The following is a 15,365-nucleotide window of genomic DNA, read 5'->3' as shown; positions in this document are numbered from 1 at the left end:
AATGAAACAATTCATTGTCAGAAGTGGGGTTCGAACCCACGCCCTCATACGAGGATCAAAGCTTAAATCTGACGCCTTAGACCACTCGGCCATCCTGACACGCTTTTAAACGTTTTCCTAGAAAATGAAGCTATAGTACCACCCCTAAATAACTCTCGGAATTCTATGCTCCATAAAGCCACTCACTTGTTGTCATATTAGAGAAGCCTTTCGTGAGCATGGGATACATGTTAGTAAAGTAAAACAAATCGTTGTCAGAAGTGGGGTTCGAACCCACGCCCTCATACGAGGATCAGAGCTTAAATCTGACGCCTTAGACCACTCGGCCATCCTGACACGCTTTTTAACGTTTTCCTTGAAAATGAAGCTATATTACCACCCCTAAATAACTCTCGAAATTCTATGCTCCATAAAGCCACTCACTTGTTGCCATAGTAGAGAAGCCTTTTCTGATCATGAGATCCATGTTATTAAAATGAAACAATTCACTGTCAGAAGTAGGGTTCGAACCCACGCCCTTATACGAGGATCAGAGCTTTAATCTGACGCCTTAGACCACTCGGCCATCCTGACACGCTCTAAGCGTTTTCCCTGAAAATTAAGCTATAGTACCACCCCTAAATAACTCTCGGAATTCTATGCTCCATAAAGCCACTCACTTGTTGTCATATTAGAGAAGCCTTTCGTGAGCATGGGATAAATGTTAGTAAAGTAAAACAAATCGATGTCAGAAGTGGGGTTCGAACCCACGCCCTCATACGAGGATCAGAGCTTAAATCTGACGCCTTAGACCACTCGGCCATCCTGACCCGCTTTTTATCGTTTTCCTTGAAAATGAAGCTATAGTACCACTCCTAAATAACTCTCGGAATTCTATGCTCCATAAAGCCACTCACTTGTTGCCATAGTAGAGAAGCCTTTTCTGATCATGAGATCCATGTTATTAAAATGAAACAATTCGCTGTCAAAAGTGGGGTTCGTACCCACGCCCTCATACGAGGATCAGAACTTAAATCTGACGCCTTAGACCACTCGGCCATCCTGACACGCATTAAAGCGTTTTCCTTGAAAATGAAGCTATAGTACCACCCCTTAAAACCTCTCGGAATTCTATGCTCAATAAACCACTCACTTGTTGCCATACTAGAGAAGCCTTTCCTGAGTATTAGATATATGTTATTAAAATGAAACAATTCATTGTCAGAAGTGGGGTTCGAACCCACGCCCACATACAAGGATCAGAGCTTAAATCTGACGCCTTAGACCACTCGGCCATCCTGACACGCTTTTAAACGTTTTCCTAGAAATGAACCTATAGTACCACCCCTAAATAACTCTCGGAATTCTATGCTCCATAAAGCCACTCACTTGTTGTCATATTAGAGAAGCCTTTCGTGAGCATGGGATAAATGTTAGTAAAGTAAAACAAAACGATGTCAGAAGTGGGGTTCGAACTCACGCCCTCATACGAGGATCAGAGCTTAAATCTGACGCCTTAGACCACTCGGCCATCCTGACCCGCTTTTTATCGTTTTCCTTGAAAATGAAGCTATAGTACCACTCCTAAATAACTCTCGGAATTCTATGCTCCATAAAGCCACTCACTTGTTGCCATAGTAGAGAACCCTTTTCTGATCATGAGATCCATGTTATTAAAATGAAACAATTCGCTGTCAAAAGTGGGGTTCGTACCCACGCCCTCATACGAGGATCAGAACTTAAATCTGACGCCTTAGACCACTCGGCCATCCTGACACGCATTAAAGCGTTTTCCTTGAAAATGAAGCTATAGTACAACCCCTTAAAACCTCTCAGAATTCTATGCTCAATAAACCACTCACTTGTTGCCATACTAGAGAAGCCTTTCCTGAGTATTAGATATATGTTATTAAAATTAAACAATTCACTGTCAGAAGTAGGGTTCGAACCCACGCCCTTATACGAGGATCAGAACTTAAATCTGACGCCTTAGACCACTCGGCCATCCTGACACGCTGTTAAACGTTTTCGTAGAAAATGAAGCTATAGTACCACCCCTAAATAACTCTCGGAATTCTATGCTCCATAAAGCCACTCACTTGTTGTCATATCAGAGAAGCCTTTCGTGAGCATGGGATACATGTTAGTAAAGTAAAACAAATCGTTGTCAGAAGTGGGGTTCGAGCCCACGCCCTCATACGAGGATCAGAGCTTAAATCTGACGCCTTAGACCACTCGGCCATCCTGACACGCTGTTAAACGTTTTCCTAGACAATGAAGCTATAGTACCACCCCAAAATAACTCTCGAAATTCTATGCTCCATAAAGCCACTCACTTGTTGCCATAGTAGAGAAGCCTTTTCTGATCATGAGATCCATGTTATTAAAATTAAACAATTCACTGTCAGAAGTAGGGTTCGAACCCACGCCCTTATACGAGGATCAGAACTTAAATCTGACGCCTTAGACCACTCGGACATCCTGACACGCTTTTTTATCGTTTTCCTTGAAATGAAGCTATAGTACCACCCCTTAAAACCTCTCGGAATTCTATGCTCAATAAACCACTCACTTGTTGCCATACTAGAGAAGCCTTTCCTGAGTATTAGATATATGTTATTAAAATGAAACAATTCATTGTCAGAAGTGGGGTTCGAACCCACGCCCTCATACGAGGATCAGAGCTTAAATCTGACGCCTTAGACCACTCGGCCATCCTGACACGCTGTTAAACGTTTTCCTAGAAAATGAAGCTATAGTACCACCCCAAAATAACTCTCGGAATTCCATGCTCCATAAAGCCACTCACTTGTTGTCATATTAGAGAAGCCTTTCGTGAGCATGGGATACATGTTATTAAAATGAAACAATTCACTGTCAGAAGTAGGGTTCGAACCCACGCCCTTATACGAGGATCAGAGCTTAAATCTGACGCCTTGGACCACTCGGCCATCCTGACCCGCTTTTTATCGTTTTCCTTGAAAATGAAGCTATAGTACCACCCCTAAATAACTCTCGGAACTCTATGCTCCATGAAGCCACTCACTTGTTGCCATACTAGAGAAGCCTTTTCTGATCATGAGATCCATGTTATTAAAATGAAACAATTCACTGTCAGAAGTAGGGTTCGAACCCACGCCCTTATACGAGGATCAGAGCTTAAATCTGACGCCTTAGACCACTTGGCCATCCTGACACGCTCTAAGCGTTTTCCTTGAAAATGAAGCTATAGTACCACCCCTTAAAACCTCTCGGAATTCTATGCTCAATAAACCACTCACTTGTTGCCATACTAGAGAAGCCTTTCCTGAGTATTAGATATATGTTATTAAAATGAAACAATTCATTGTCAGAAGTGGGGTTCGAACCCACGCCCTCATACGAGGATCAGAGCTTAAATCTGACGCCTTAGACCACTCGGCCATCCTGACACGCTGTTAAACGTTTTAATAGAAAACGAAGCTATAGTACCACCCCAAAATAACTCTCGGAATTCCATGCTCCATAAAGCCACTCACTTGTTGTCATATTAGAGAAGCCTTTCGTGAGCATGGGATACATGTTATTAAAATGAAACAATTCACTGTCAGAAGTAGGGTTCGAACCCACGCCCTTATACGAGGATCAGAGCTTAAATCTGACGCCTTGGACCACTCGGCCATCCTGACCCGCTTTTTATCGTTTTCCTTGAAAATGAAGCTATAGTACCACTCCTAAATAACTCGGAATTCTATGCTCCATAAAGCCACTCACTTGTTGCCATAGTAGAGAACCCTTTTCTGATCATGAGATCCATGTTATTAAAATGAAACAATTCGCTGTCAAAAGTGGGGTTCGTACCCACGCCCTCATACGAGGATCAGAACTTAAATCTGACGCCTTAGACCACTCGGCCATCCTGACACGCATTAAAGCGTTTTCCTTGAAAATGAAGCTATAGTACCACCCCTTAAAACCTCTCGGAATTCTATGCTCAATAAACCACTCACTTGTTGCCATACTAGAGAAGCCTTTCCTGAGTATTAGATATATGTTATTAAAATGAAACAATTCATTGTCAGAAGTGGGGTTCGAACCCACGCCCTCATACGAGGATCAAAGCTTAAATCTGAGGCCTTAGACCACTCGGCCATCCTGACCCGCTTTTTATCGTTTTCCTTGAAAATGAAGCTATAGTACCACCCCTAAATAACTCTCGGAATTCCATGCTCCATAAAGCCACTCACTTGTTGTCATATTAGAGAAGCCTTTCGTGAGCATGGGATACATGTTATTAAAATGAAACAATTCACTGTCAGAAGTAGGGTTCGAACCCACGCCCTTATACGAGGATCAGAGCTTAAATCTGACGCCTTGGACCACTCGGCCATCCTGACCCGCTTTTTATCGTTTTCCTTGAAAATGAAGCTATAGTACCACTCCTAAATAACTCTCGGAATTCTATGCTCCATAAAGCCACTCACTTGTTGTCATATTAGAGAAGCCTTTCGTGAGCATGGGATACATGTTAGTAAAGTAAAACAAATCGTTGTCAGATGTGGGGTTCGAACCCACGCCCTCATACGAGGATTAGAGCTTAAATCTGACGCCTTAGACACTCGGCCATCCTGACACGCTTTTTAACGTTTTCCTTGAAAATGAAGCTATAGTACCACCCCTAAATAACTCTCGAAATTCTATGCTCCATAAAGCCACTCACTTGTTGCCATAGTAGAGAAGCCTTTTCTGATCATGAGATCCATGTTATTAAAATGAAACAATTCACTGTCAGAAGTAGGGTTCGAACCCACGCCCTTATACGAGGATCAAAGCTTTAATCTGACGCCTTAGACCACTCGGCCATCCTGACACGCTCTAATCGTTTTCCTTGAAAATGAAGCTATAGTACCACCCCTAAATAACTCTCGGAATTCTATGCTCCATAAAGCCACTCACTTGTTGTCATATTAGAGAAGCCTTTCGTGAGCATGGGATAAATGTTAGTAAAGTAAAACAAATCGATGTCAGAAGTGGGGTTCGAACCCACGCCCTCATACGAGGATCAGAGCTTAAATCTGACGCCTTAGACCACTCGGCCATCCTGACCCGCTTTTTATCGTTTTCCTTGAAAATGAAGCTATAGTACCACTCCTAAATAACTCCCGGAATTCTATGCTCCATAAAGCCACTCACTTGTTGCCATAGTAGAGAAGCCTTTTCTGATCATGAGATCCATGTTATTAAAATGAAACAATTCGCTGTCAAAAGTGGGGTTCGTACCCACGCTCTCATACGAGGATCAGAACTTAAATCTGACGCCTTAGACCACTTGGCCATCCTGACACGCTCTAAGCGTTTTCCTTGAAAATGAATCTATAGTACCACCCCTTAAAACCTCTCGGAATTCTATGCTCAATAAACCACTCACTTGTTGCCATACTAGAGAAGCCTTTCCTGAGTATTAGATATATGTTATTAAAATGAAACAATTCATTGTCAGAGGTGGGGTTCGAACCCACGCCCTCATACGAGGATCAGAGCTTAAATCTGACGCCTTAGACCACTCGGCCATCCTGACACGCTGTTAAACGTTTTCCTAGAAAATGAAGCTATAGTACCACCCCAAAATAACTCTCGGAATTCCATGCTCCATAAAGCCACTCACTTGTTGTGATATTAGAGAAGCCTTTCGTGAGCATGGGATACATGTTATTAAAATGAAACAATTCACTGTCAGAAGTAGGGTTCGAACCCACGCCCTTATACGAGGATCAGAGCTTAAATCTGACGCCTTGGACCACTCGGCCATCCTGACCCGCTTTTTATCGTTTTCCTTGAAAATGAAGCTATAGTACCACCCCAAAATAACTCTCGAAATTCTATGCTCCATAAAGCCACTCACTTGTTGCCATAGTAGAGAAGCCTTTTCTGATCATGAGATCCATGTTATTAAAATTAAACAATTCACTGTCAGAAGTAGGGTTCGAACCCACGTCCTTATACGAGGATCAGAACTTAAATCTGACGCCTTAGACCACTCGGCCATCCTGACACGCTGTTAAACGTTTTCGTAGAAAATCAAGCTATAGTACCACCCCTAAATAACTCTCGGAATTCTATGCTCCATCAAGCCACTCACTTGTTGTCATATCAGAGAAGCCTTTCGTGAGCATGGGATACATGTTAGTAAAGTAAAACAAATCGTTGTCAGAAGTGGGGTTCGAGCCCACGCCCTCATACGAGGATCAGAGCTTAAATCTGACGCCTTAGACCACCCGGCCATCCTGACACGCTGTTAAACGTTTTCCTAGAAAATGAAGCTATAGTACCACCCCAAAATAACTCTCGGAATTCTATGCTCCATAAAGCCACTCTCTTGTTGCCATAGTAGAGAAGCCTTTTCTGATCATGAGATCCATGTTATTAAAATTAAACAATTCACTGTCAGAAGTAGGGTTCGAACCCACGCCCTTATACGAGGATCAGAACTTAAATCTGACGCCTTAGACCACTCGGACATCCTGACACGCTTTGAAGCGTTTTCCTTGAAATGAAGCTATAGTACCACCCCTTAAAACCTCTCGGAATTCTATGCTCAATAAACCACTCACTTGTTGCCATACTAGAGAAGCCTTTCCTGAGTATTAGATATATGTTATTAAAATGAAACAATTCATTGTCAGAAGTGGGGTTCGAACCCACGCCCTCATACGAGGATCAGAGCTTAAATCTGACGCCTTAGACCACTCGGCCATCCTGACACGCTGTTAAACGTTTTCCTAGAAAATGAAGCTATAGTACCACCCCAAAATAACTCTCGGAATTCCATGCTCCATAAAGCCACTCACTTGTTGCCATAGTAGAGAAGCCTTTTCTGATCATGAGATCCATGTTATTAAAATTAAACAATTCACTGTCAGAAGTAGGGTTCGAACCCACGCCCTTATACGAGGATCAGAGCTTAAATCTGACGCCTTGGACCACTCGGCCATCCTGACCCGCTTTTTATCGTTTTCCTTGAAAATGAAGCTATAGTACCACTCCTAAATAACTCTCGGAATTCTATGCTCCATAAAGCCACTCACTTGTTGTCATATTAGAGAAGCCTTTCGTGAGCATGGGATACATGTTAGTAAAGTAAAACAAATCGTTGTCAGATGTGGGGTTCGAACCCACGCCCTCATACGAGGATTAGAGCTTAAATCTGACGCCTTAGACACTCGGCCATCCTGACACGCTTTTTAACGTTTTCCTTGAAAATGAAGCTATAGTACCACCCCTAAATAACTCTCGAAATTCTATGCTCCATAAAGCCACTCACTTGTTGCCATAGTAGAGAAGCCTTTTCTGATCATGAGATCCATGTTATTAAAATGAAACAATTCACTGTCAGAAGTAGGGTTCGAACCCACGCCCTTATACGAGGATCAAAGCTTTAATCTGACGCCTTAGACCACTCGGCCATCCTGACACGCTCTAAGCGTTTTCCTTGAAAATGAAGCTATAGTACCACCCCTAAATAACTCTCGGAATTCTATGCTCCATAAAGCCACTCACTTGTTGTCATATTAGAGAAGCCTTTCGTGAGCATGGGATAAATGTTAGTAAAGTAAAACAAATCGATGTCAGAAGTGGGGTTCGAACCCACGCCCTCATACGAGGATCAGAGCTTAAATCTGACGCCTTAGACCACTCGGCCATCCTGACCCGCTTTTTATCGTTTTCCTTGAAAATGAAGCTATAGTACCACTCCTAAATAACTCCCGGAATTCTATGCTCCATAAAGCCACTCACTTGTTGCCATAGTAGAGAAGCCTTTTCTGATCATGAGATCCATGTTATTAAAATGAAACAATTCGCTGTCAAAAGTGGGGTTCGTACCCACGCTCTCATACGAGGATCAGAACTTAAATCTGACGCCTTAGACCACTTGGCCATCCTGACACGCTCTAAGCGTTTTCCTTGAAAATGAATCTATAGTACCACCCCTTAAAACCTCTCGGAATTCTATGCTCAATAAACCACTCACTTGTTGCCATACTAGAGAAGCCTTTCCTGAGTATTAGATATATGTTATTAAAATGAAACAATTCATTGTCAGAGGTGGGGTTCGAACCCACGCCCTCATACGAGGATCAGAGCTTAAATCTGACGCCTTAGACCACTCGGCCATCCTGACACGCTGTTAAACGTTTTCCTAGAAAATGAAGCTATAGTACCACCCCAAAATAACTCTCGGAATTCCATGCTCCATAAAGCCACTCACTTGTTGTGATATTAGAGAAGCCTTTCGTGAGCATGGGATACATGTTATTAAAATGAAACAATTCACTGTCAGAAGTAGGGTTCGAACCCACGCCCTTATACGAGGATCAGAGCTTAAATCTGACGCCTTGGACCACTCGGCCATCCTGACCCGCTTTTTATCGTTTTCCTTGAAAATGAAGCTATAGTACCACCCCAAAATAACTCTCGAAATTCTATGCTCCATAAAGCCACTCACTTGTTGCCATAGTAGAGAAGCCTTTTCTGATCATGAGATCCATGTTATTAAAATTAAACAATTCACTGTCAGAAGTAGGGTTCGAACCCACGTCCTTATACGAGGATCAGAACTTAAATCTGACGCCTTAGACCACTCGGCCATCCTGACACGCTGTTAAACGTTTTCGTAGAAAATCAAGCTATAGTACCACCCCTAAATAACTCTCGGAATTCTATGCTCCATCAAGCCACTCACTTGTTGTCATATCAGAGAAGCCTTTCGTGAGCATGGGATACATGTTAGTAAAGTAAAACAAATCGTTGTCAGAAGTGGGGTTCGAGCCCACGCCCTCATACGAGGATCAGAGCTTAAATCTGACGCCTTAGACCACCCGGCCATCCTGACACGCTGTTAAACGTTTTCCTAGAAAATGAAGCTATAGTACCACCCCAAAATAACTCTCGGAATTCTATGCTCCATAAAGCCACTCTCTTGTTGCCATAGTAGAGAAGCCTTTTCTGATCATGAGATCCATGTTATTAAAATTAAACAATTCACTGTCAGAAGTAGGGTTCGAACCCACGCCCTTATACGAGGATCAGAACTTAAATCTGACGCCTTAGACCACTCGGCCATCCTGACACGCTGTTAAACGTTTTCGTAGAAAATGAAGCTATAGTACCACCCCTAAATAACTCTCGGAATTCTATGCTCCATAAAGCCACTCACTTGTTGTCATATCAGAGAAGCCTTTCGTGAGCATGGGATACATGTTAGTAAAGTAAAACAAATCGTTGTCAGAAGTGGGGTTCGAGCCCATGCCCTCATACGAGGATCAGAGCTTAAATCTGACGCCTTAGACCACTCGGCCATCCTGACACGCTGTTAAACGTTTTCCTAGAAAATGAAGCTATAGTACCACCCCAAAATAACTCTCGAAATTCTATGCTCCATAAAGCCACTCACTTGTTGCCATAGTAGAGAAGCCTTTTCTGATCATGAGATCCATGTTATTAAAATTAAACAATTCACTGTCAGAAGTAGGGTTCGAACCCACGCCCTTATACGAGGATCAGAACTTAAATCTGACGCCTTAGACCACTCGGACATCCTGACACGCTTTGAAGCGTTTTCCTTGAAATGAAGCTATAGTACCACCCCTTAAAACCTCTCGGAATTCTATGCTCAATAAACCACTCACTTGTTGCCATACTAGAGAAGCCTTTCCTGAGTATTAGATATATGTTATTAAAATGAAACAATTCATTGTCAGAAGTGGGGTTCGAACCCACGCCCTCATACGAGGATCAGAGCTTAAATCTGACGCCTTAGACCACTCGGCCATCCTGACACGCTGTTAAACGTTTTCCTAGAAAATGAAGCTATAGTACCACCCCAAAATAACTCTCGGAATTCCATGCTCCATAAAGCCACTCACTTGTTGCCATAGTAGAGAAGCCTTTTCTGATCATGAGATCCATGTTATTAAAATTAAACAATTCACTGTCAGAAGTAGGGTTCGAACCCACGCCCTTATACGAGGATCAGAACTTAAATCTGACGCCTTAGACCACTCGGCCATCCTGACACGCTGTTAAACGTTTTCGTAGAAAATGAAGCTATAGTACCACCCCTAAATAACTCTCGGAATTCTATGCTCCATAAAGCCACTCACTTGTTGTCATATCAGAGAAGCCTTTCGTGAGCATGGGATACATGTTAGTAAAGTAAAACAAATCGTTGTCAGAAGTGGGGTTCGAGCCCATGCCCTCATACGAGGATCAGAGCTTAAATCTGACGCCTTAGACCACTCGGCCATCCTGACACGCTGTTAAACGTTTTCCTAGAAAATGAAGCTATAGTACCACCCCAAAATAACTCTCGAAATTCTATGCTCCATAAAGCCACTCACTTGTTGCCATAGTAGAGAAGCCTTTTCTGATCATGAGATCCATGTTATTAAAATTAAACAATTCACTGTCAGAAGTAGGGTTCGAACCCACGCCCTTATACGAGGATCAGAACTTAAATCTGACGCCTTAGACCACTCGGACATCCTGACACGCTTTGAAGCGTTTTCCTTGAAATGAAGCTATAGTACCACCCCTTAAAACCTCTCGGAATTCTATGCTCAATAAACCACTCACTTGTTGCCATACTAGAGAAGCCTTTCCTGAGTATTAGATATATGTTATTAAAATGAAACAATTCATTGTCAGAAGTGGGGTTCGAACCCACGCCCTCATACGAGGATCAGAGCTTAAATCTGACGCCTTAGACCACTCGGCCATCCTGACACGCTGTTAAACGTTTTCCTAGAAAATGAAGCTATAGTACCACCCCAAAATAACTCTCGGAATTCCATGCTCCATAAAGCCACTCACTTGTTGCCATAGTAGAGAAGCCTTTTCTGATCATGAGATCCATGTTATTAAAATTAAACAATTCACTGTCAGAAGTAGGGTTCGAACCCACGCCCTTATACGAGGATCAGAACTTAAATCTGACGCCTTAGACCACTCGGACATCCTGACACGCTTTGAAGCGTTTTCCTTGAAATGAAGCTATAGTACCACCCCTTAAAACCTCTCGGAATTCTATGCTCAATAAACCACTCACTTGTTGCCATACTAGAGAAGCCTTTCCTGAGTATTAGATATATGTTATTAAAATGAAACAATTCATTGTCAGAAGTGGGGTTCGAACCCACGCCCTCATACGAGGATCAGAGCTTAAATCTGACGCCTTAGACCACTCGGCCATCCTGACACGCTGTTAAACGTTTTCCTAGAAAATGAAGCTATAGTACCACCCCAAAATAACTCTCGGAATTCCATGCTCCATAAAGCCACTCACTTGTTGTCATATTAGAGAAGCCTTTCGTGAGCATGGGATACATGTTATTAAAATGAAACAATTCACTGTCAGAAGTAGGGTTCGAACCCACGCCCTTATACGAGGATCAGAGCTTAAATCTGACGCCTTGGACCACTCGGCCATCCTGACCCGCTTTTTATCGTTTTCCTTGAAAATGAAGCTATAGTACCACCCCTAAATAACTCTCGGAACTCTATGCTCCATGAAGCCACTCACTTGTTGCCATACTAGAGAAGCCTTTTCTGATCATGAGATCCATGTTATTAAAATGAAACAATTCACTGTCAGAAGTAGGGTTCGAACCCACGCCCTTATACGAGAATCAGAGCTTAAATCTGACGCCTTAGACCACTTGGCCATCCTGACACGCTCTAAGCGTTTTCCTTGAAAATGAATCTATAGTACCACCCCTTAAAACCTCTCGGAATTCTATGCTCAATAAACCACTCACTTGTTGCCATACTAGAGAAGCCTTTCCTGAGTATTAGATATATGTTATTAAAATGAAACAATTCATTGTCAGAAGTGGGGTTCGAACCCACGCCCTCATACGAGGATCAGAGCTTAAATCTGACGCCTTAGACCACTCGGCCATCCTGACACGCTGTTAAACGTTTTAATAGAAAATGAAGCTATAGTACCACCCCAAAATAACTCTCGGAATTCCATGCTCCATAAAGCCACTCACTTGTTGTCATATTAGAGAAGCCTTTCGTGAGCATGGGATACATGTTATTAAAATGAAACAATTCACTGTCAGAAGTAGGGTTCGAACCCACGCCCTTATACGAGGATCAGAGCTTAAATCTGACGCCTTGGACCACTCGGCCATCCTGACCCGCTTTTTATCGTTTTCCTTGAAAATGAAGCTATAGTACCACCCCCAAATAACTCTCGAAATTCTATGCTCCATAAAGCCACTCACTTGTTGCCATAGTAGAGAAGCCTTTTCTGATCATGAGATCCATGTTATTAAAATTAAACAATTCACTGTCAGAAGTAGGGTTCGAACCCACGCCCTTATACGAGGATCAGAACTTAAATCTGACGCCTTAGACCACTCGGCCATCCTGACACGCTGTTTCTTTTTTTTCGTAGAAAATGAAGCTATAGTACCACCCCTAAATAACTCTTGGAATTCTATGCTCCATAAAGCCACTCACTTGTTGTCATATCAGAGAAGCCTTTCGTGAGCATGGGATACATATTAGTAAAGTAAAACAAATCGTTGTCAGAAGTGGGGTTCGAGCCCACGCCCTCATACGAGGATCAGAGCTTAAATCTGACGCCTTAGACCACTCGGCCATCCTGACACGCTGTTAAACGTTTTCCTAGAAAATGAAGCTATAGTACCACCCCAAAATAACTCTCGCAATTCTATGCTCCATAAAGCCACTCACTTGTTGTCATATTAGAGAAGCCTTTCGTGAGCATGGGATACATGTTAGTAAAGTAAATCGTTGTCAGAAGTGGGGTTCCAACCCACGCCCTCATACGAGGATCAGAACTTAAATCTGACGCCTTAGACCACTCGGACATCCTGACACGCTTTGAAGCGTTTTCCTTGAAATGAATCTATAGTACCACCCCTTAAAACCTATCGGAATTTTATGCTCAATAAACCACTCACTTATTGCCATACTAGAGAAGCCTTTCCTGGGTATTAGATATATGTTATTAAAATGAAACAATTCATTGTCGGAAGTGGGGTTCGAACCCACGCCCTCATACGAGGATCAGAGCTTAAATCTGACGCCTTAGACCACTCGGCCATCCTGACACGCTGTTAAACGTTTTCCTAGAAAATGAAGCTATAGTACCACCCCAAAATAACTCTCGGAATTCTATGCTCCATAAAGCCACTCTCTTGTTGTCATATCAGAGAAGCCTTTTCTGATCATGAGATCCATGTTATTAAAATGAAAGAATTCGCTGTCAGAAGTGGGGTTCGAACCCACGCCCACATACGAGGATCAGAGCATAAATCTGACGCCTTAGACCACTCGGCCATCCTGACAAGCTTTTAAACGTTTTCCTAGAAAATGAACCTATAGTACCACCCCTAAATAACTCTCGGAATTCTATGCTCCATAAAGTCACTCACTTGTTGTCATATTAGAGAAGCCTTTTGTGAGCATGGGATACATGTTATTAAAATGAAACAATTCACTGTCAGAAGTAGGGTTCGAACCCACGCCCTTATACGAGGATCAGAGCTTAAATCTGACGCCTTGGACCACTCGGCCATCCTGACCCGCTTTTTATCGTTTTCCTTGAAAATGAAGCTATAGTACCACCCCTAAATAACTCTCGGAACTCTATGCTCCATGAAGCCACTCACTTGTTGCCATACTAGAGAAGCCTTTTCTGATCATGAGATCCATGTTATTAAAATGAAACAATTCACTGTCAGAAGTAGGGTTCGAACCCACGCCCTTATACGAGGATCAGAGCTTAAATCTGACGCCTTAGACCACTTGGCCATCCTGACACGCTCTAAGCGTTTTCCTTGAAAATGAAGCTATAGTACCACCCCTTAAAACCTCTCGGAATTCTATGCTCAATAAACCACTCACTTGTTGCCATACTAGAGAAACCTTTCCTGAGTATTAGATATATGTTATTAAATTGAAACAATTCATTGTCAGAAGTGGGGTTCGAACCCACGCCCTCATACGAGGATCAGAGCTTAAATCTGACGCCTTAGACCACTCGGCCATCCTGACACGCTGTTAAACGTTTTCCTAGAAAATGAAGCTATAGTACCACCCCAAAATAACTCTCGGAATTCCATGCTCCATAAAGCCACTCACTTGTTGTCATATTAGAGAAGCCTTTCGTGAGCATGGGATACATGTTATTAAAATGAAACAATTCATTGTCAGAAGTGGGGTTCGAACCCACGCCCTCATACGAGGATCAGAGCTTAAATCTGACGCTTTAGACCACTCGGCCATCCTGACACGCTGTTAAACGTTTTCCTAGAAAATGAAGCTATAGTACCACCCCAAAATAACTCTCGGAATTCTATGCTCCATAAAGCCACTCTCTTGTTGTCATATCAGAGAAGCCTTTTCTGATCATGAGATCCATGTTATTAAAATGAAAGAATTCGCTGTCAGAAGTGGGGTTCGAACCCACGCCCTCCTAAGAGGATCAGAGCTTAAATCTGACGCGTTAGACCACTCGGCCTTCCTGACACGCTTTTTATCGTTTTCCTTGAAAATGAAGCTATAGTACCACCCCGAAAAACCTCTCGGAATTCTATGCTCAATAAACCACTCACTTGTTGCCATACTAGAGTTAAGCCTTTCCTGAGTGTTAGATATATGTTATTAAAATGAAACAATTCATTGTCAGAAGTGGGGTTCTAACCCACGCCCTCATACGAAGATCAGAGCTAAAATCTGACGCCTTGGACCACTCGGCCATCCTGACCTGCTTTTTATCGTTTTCCTTGAAAATGAAGCTATAGTACCACCCCTAAATAACTCTCGGAATTCTATGCTCCATGAAGCCACTCACTTGTTGCCATACTAAAGAAGCCTTTTCTGATCATGAGATCCATGTTATTAAAATCAAACTATTCGCTGTCAGAAGTGGGGTTCTAACCCACGCCCTCATACGAGGATCAGAGCTTAAATCTGACGCCTTGGACCACTCGGCCATCCCGACCCGCTTATTATCGTTTTCCTTGAAAATGAAGCTATAGTACCACCCCTAAATAACTCTCGGAATTCTATGCTCTATGAAGCCACTCACTTGTTGCCATACTAGAGAAGCCTTTTCTGATCATGAGATCCATGTTATTAAAATGAAGCAATTCGCTGTCAGAAGTGGGGTTCGAACCCACGCCCTCATACGTATATCAGAACTTAAATCTGACGCCTTAGACCACTCGGCCATCCTGACACGCTTTAAAGCGTTTTCCTTGAAAATGAAGCTATAGTACCACCCCTTAAAACCTCTCGGAATTCTATGCTCAATAAAGCAATCACTTGTTGCCATACTAGAGAAGCCTTTCCTGAGTATTAGATATATGTTA

General features: G+C 42.6%; 1 long non-coding RNA gene and 27 other non-coding genes across 28 annotated transcripts in view; all 28 read right to left on the bottom strand.

Moving 5' to 3' along the window:
- Positions 1-15,365, bottom strand: part of LOC149653534 (uncharacterized) — a 399,454-nt gene that overhangs the window by 263,626 nt on the left and 120,463 nt on the right. The gene's annotated exons all lie outside the window — the stretch shown is intronic.
- Positions 16-99, bottom strand: TRNAL-UAA (transfer RNA leucine (anticodon UAA)). Its single transcript has one exon. It is a non-coding gene; the product is annotated as a tRNA-Leu (tRNA).
- On the bottom strand, positions 253-336 carry TRNAL-UAA (transfer RNA leucine (anticodon UAA)). The gene has a single exon. It is a non-coding gene; the product is annotated as a tRNA-Leu (tRNA).
- Positions 490-573, bottom strand: TRNAF-AAA (transfer RNA phenylalanine (anticodon AAA)). The gene has a single exon. It is a non-coding gene; the product is annotated as a tRNA-Phe (tRNA).
- TRNAL-UAA (transfer RNA leucine (anticodon UAA)) lies at positions 726-809 on the bottom strand. The gene has a single exon. It is a non-coding gene; the product is annotated as a tRNA-Leu (tRNA).
- TRNAL-UAA (transfer RNA leucine (anticodon UAA)) lies at positions 1,199-1,282 on the bottom strand. The gene has a single exon. It is a non-coding gene; the product is annotated as a tRNA-Leu (tRNA).
- On the bottom strand, positions 1,435-1,518 carry TRNAL-UAA (transfer RNA leucine (anticodon UAA)). The gene has a single exon. It is a non-coding gene; the product is annotated as a tRNA-Leu (tRNA).
- On the bottom strand, positions 2,145-2,228 carry TRNAL-UAA (transfer RNA leucine (anticodon UAA)). The gene has a single exon. It is a non-coding gene; the product is annotated as a tRNA-Leu (tRNA).
- TRNAL-UAA (transfer RNA leucine (anticodon UAA)) lies at positions 2,618-2,701 on the bottom strand. The gene has a single exon. It is a non-coding gene; the product is annotated as a tRNA-Leu (tRNA).
- On the bottom strand, positions 3,327-3,410 carry TRNAL-UAA (transfer RNA leucine (anticodon UAA)). The gene has a single exon. It is a non-coding gene; the product is annotated as a tRNA-Leu (tRNA).
- On the bottom strand, positions 4,745-4,828 carry TRNAF-AAA (transfer RNA phenylalanine (anticodon AAA)). The gene has a single exon. It is a non-coding gene; the product is annotated as a tRNA-Phe (tRNA).
- On the bottom strand, positions 4,981-5,064 carry TRNAL-UAA (transfer RNA leucine (anticodon UAA)). Its single transcript has one exon. It is a non-coding gene; the product is annotated as a tRNA-Leu (tRNA).
- On the bottom strand, positions 5,453-5,536 carry TRNAL-UAA (transfer RNA leucine (anticodon UAA)). Its single transcript has one exon. It is a non-coding gene; the product is annotated as a tRNA-Leu (tRNA).
- Positions 6,636-6,719, bottom strand: TRNAL-UAA (transfer RNA leucine (anticodon UAA)). The gene has a single exon. It is a non-coding gene; the product is annotated as a tRNA-Leu (tRNA).
- Positions 7,346-7,429, bottom strand: TRNAF-AAA (transfer RNA phenylalanine (anticodon AAA)). Its single transcript has one exon. It is a non-coding gene; the product is annotated as a tRNA-Phe (tRNA).
- On the bottom strand, positions 7,582-7,665 carry TRNAL-UAA (transfer RNA leucine (anticodon UAA)). The gene has a single exon. It is a non-coding gene; the product is annotated as a tRNA-Leu (tRNA).
- TRNAL-UAA (transfer RNA leucine (anticodon UAA)) lies at positions 8,054-8,137 on the bottom strand. Its single transcript has one exon. It is a non-coding gene; the product is annotated as a tRNA-Leu (tRNA).
- TRNAL-UAA (transfer RNA leucine (anticodon UAA)) lies at positions 9,711-9,794 on the bottom strand. Its single transcript has one exon. It is a non-coding gene; the product is annotated as a tRNA-Leu (tRNA).
- Positions 10,657-10,740, bottom strand: TRNAL-UAA (transfer RNA leucine (anticodon UAA)). Its single transcript has one exon. It is a non-coding gene; the product is annotated as a tRNA-Leu (tRNA).
- On the bottom strand, positions 11,129-11,212 carry TRNAL-UAA (transfer RNA leucine (anticodon UAA)). The gene has a single exon. It is a non-coding gene; the product is annotated as a tRNA-Leu (tRNA).
- TRNAL-UAA (transfer RNA leucine (anticodon UAA)) lies at positions 11,838-11,921 on the bottom strand. Its single transcript has one exon. It is a non-coding gene; the product is annotated as a tRNA-Leu (tRNA).
- TRNAL-UAA (transfer RNA leucine (anticodon UAA)) lies at positions 12,550-12,633 on the bottom strand. The gene has a single exon. It is a non-coding gene; the product is annotated as a tRNA-Leu (tRNA).
- TRNAL-UAA (transfer RNA leucine (anticodon UAA)) lies at positions 13,017-13,100 on the bottom strand. Its single transcript has one exon. It is a non-coding gene; the product is annotated as a tRNA-Leu (tRNA).
- On the bottom strand, positions 13,254-13,337 carry TRNAI-UAU (transfer RNA isoleucine (anticodon UAU)). The gene has a single exon. It is a non-coding gene; the product is annotated as a tRNA-Ile (tRNA).
- Positions 13,963-14,046, bottom strand: TRNAL-UAA (transfer RNA leucine (anticodon UAA)). Its single transcript has one exon. It is a non-coding gene; the product is annotated as a tRNA-Leu (tRNA).
- On the bottom strand, positions 14,200-14,283 carry TRNAL-UAA (transfer RNA leucine (anticodon UAA)). The gene has a single exon. It is a non-coding gene; the product is annotated as a tRNA-Leu (tRNA).
- On the bottom strand, positions 14,912-14,995 carry TRNAL-UAA (transfer RNA leucine (anticodon UAA)). The gene has a single exon. It is a non-coding gene; the product is annotated as a tRNA-Leu (tRNA).
- TRNAL-UAA (transfer RNA leucine (anticodon UAA)) lies at positions 15,149-15,232 on the bottom strand. The gene has a single exon. It is a non-coding gene; the product is annotated as a tRNA-Leu (tRNA).

Source organism: Phalangium opilio, unplaced genomic scaffold (genome assembly GCF_054372755.1).
Source record: "Phalangium opilio isolate 3A_F unplaced genomic scaffold, DU_Popi_V2 ptg000082l_1, whole genome shotgun sequence".
In the NCBI taxonomy this organism is placed as follows: domain Eukaryota; kingdom Metazoa; phylum Arthropoda; class Arachnida; order Opiliones; family Phalangiidae; genus Phalangium; species Phalangium opilio.
The sequence above is the reverse complement of the archived record's forward strand: the minus strand, read 5'-3'. Positions and strand labels throughout refer to the sequence as shown.